Here is a 2,500-nt window from a genome sequence, read left to right on the forward strand (position 1 = left end):
ACTTTGAAAACAGCGCAAACACACCTCGATTCCTTTGTGCGTCGATCAATGGTGGTGGTATTAGCCCTCACAACATCGCGCTCAAGCTGTTAGTGTCTGGCTTGCAGCAGGTTTCCTCAACACTTCGGCCGTGTTTTAGACAGCAACTTATCACTAAGGGTTATATCTTTATGTAAAAAAGAGGAACACACCAGCCATATTATGGTTATCAGGACATCGTTTACAAAAGAAAAAAAAAATCTTATACGCCATACGCCTCACATTTCACCCAAAAATGGTTTATGTTGGTTTTCATTACAGAGGTACAAGTAACGACATAACAGCAAAATAATCTGTACAGGTTGTTATTACGACCGGGTTATAAAAAGACTGAAATAAATGTAAAAAAATCAGGTATACCCTGTCATAGCAGCTATACACTCAAATGGTTGTGTTATAACATTTTAAACATCAAATTTAATATTTCTGTTAAATGTAATCTGATATGTTCAATATATCTAGCATTTTAGATTTATCAACTGTACACATACTGTACCAGTTAACTGTGATTGCTATATAACATTCCATATGCTGTATAACAACTACAACACGGTAATGACCCGATGTGCTAGATAATGGTTTAATAATTTTTGACCGTATTGCATGCCTGTTATACCGTATAGCAGGCACGATATATAGTTGAACACGCTTGCTGTAACACGCCATATATATTATTTTCCTAATGTAGTGTTAATACATTATGTAATACACCTGATATACCGTATAACATACATGATATACTCTGTAACACATTTGATACACTTGAAAACACACATGGTATAATGGATAACACACCTGATATACTGTATAGCACACAAGTACAGTAAACTCTAAGTGCAGCTGTCTTACATGTCAAGTATATAAGTATGAATAAAATATATATCATATATATATTCATGAAAATGTTTCAACACAAGAAATGAGCGGACCTAAGCGCTGTCCATGGTCATTCTCTCAGATCAGAGTTCAACAGTGAAGATTTGGGTGCTGACGCAGACGTAGTAGGAGCCTGTGCGGCAAATGACATCTGTTATAAACTTAACTGATAACGATGTCCTGTTCATGGTTCGGTGCCTCGTCTCGTTACTGTGTGAATCTAAGTTGTATTTCACACAGTGTTTGATTTATTTTTGACATTTTATTCACTCACGAAGACAGTGTGGAGCTCGTTATCTATGTGATACTGAATCGTTGTTTTTTCTGTATTTTTTCTTCATCATTGCTGACAATTATTCTTTCATCAAAAGTCTTTAACTCCTTTCAAATCATTCTGAAGAACCCTATTAAATCTGATACTGCTCAGAACTCGACACCGCCTACCATCAGTCGTTTCACTTATAACTATTTACACTGGTCCACTACCATACCATTAGGTTTTCCTTTTATTTAGTATTAAGGTCTCTTATTGTTTGGGTTCTCTCTATCATCTGCCCTAACGATAATTAAGAGTTCACTTTTCTTTTCTGCACTCTTTTTCCTTCTTTCCTTTGCCATCAACCTCTCTACTGGGTATCTAGCCTTCATCCTTTCCAAGAACTTCACCCATGATGTTTACCACTGACGGCTAATTACTCTCATTTTACCCTTACAGCTGACGGGGTTTTGAACTTCATTATCATATTTTTCTTCAAGAGTTTTCCACTAATCACAAACATATTCAAACCACTATTGTAAACTCTGACAAATTACCAGCGTTGTCAAGTCATGTTGTCTCATGAATAAAGAGTACCATCTCTCGTGTTACGGATTAGACGAAGCAAGATTCACGGATGTTTACTTGTATTTGGTCCCGTTTTCCAACCACACTGTGGCCAAACACAGTGCCTATCTTGGCCTTTGTTCCACATGGTCGCACACTTGTGTTATGCAATCGCCTTTAAACCACTGCCTTCCAATGTTTTAGCAATATAGCTCTTAGTAATCGTTCGAATACTGATGTTGTCGATACGTACACCACATGTTGAATAGTATATCATTCATTATATTCTCTTTTCCGATTCTCTCCAGTCTGATAACCATTAGCAGTTTATTTCCTAAAATCTATAACCTTGACTAGGGTCTGCTAGCTAAGCTTAAACTTAACTAGCATGTCATCATTCATGGCAACTTACTATTAATTTGAGCTGTACACCAGAATGATTATAATATATACTGAACGTTTGACCCGTCTGGCACCATAATTCACGTTTGAACAATATATATTCTTAAATTCCCCCCGTCTGCTTTCCTTTCACGGTGTTCAGCAACGGATAAAGATCATCTCACTTATGTTTTTTTTTATTCGCCTGTTATGTCAGACGTTTTTTTTTTCCTACAACTCCGTCTCCGCCTGACTTGCTTATTTTGTTTACAAGAGGTCACCCACTCGCAGCTTGGTCTGACCTGTGCACGCGAGCTCAACCACGGTCAGCTACCTCCTTGCGTGCAGTAAGGTCTGGAAGAACGCTTTAGTTTCACTTTC

General features: G+C 37.4%; 1 protein-coding gene across 2 annotated transcripts in view; it reads right to left on the bottom strand.

Annotated features, from left to right (window-relative positions):
* Positions 1-2,346: 2,346 nt before the first annotated feature.
* LOC119575106 (obscurin-like) overlaps positions 2,347-2,500 on the bottom strand; it is a 116,474-nt gene continuing 116,320 nt past the window's right edge. For both annotated transcript variants that reach the window (XM_037922523.1, XM_037922524.1), the window contains exon 9: positions 2,347-2,500. This exon is cut by the window's right edge. The gene's annotated coding sequence lies outside the window, so the exon portion shown is untranslated.

Source organism: Penaeus monodon, chromosome 7 (genome assembly GCF_015228065.2).
Source record: "Penaeus monodon isolate SGIC_2016 chromosome 7, NSTDA_Pmon_1, whole genome shotgun sequence".
Classification (NCBI taxonomy): Eukaryota; Metazoa; Arthropoda; class Malacostraca; order Decapoda; family Penaeidae; genus Penaeus; species Penaeus monodon.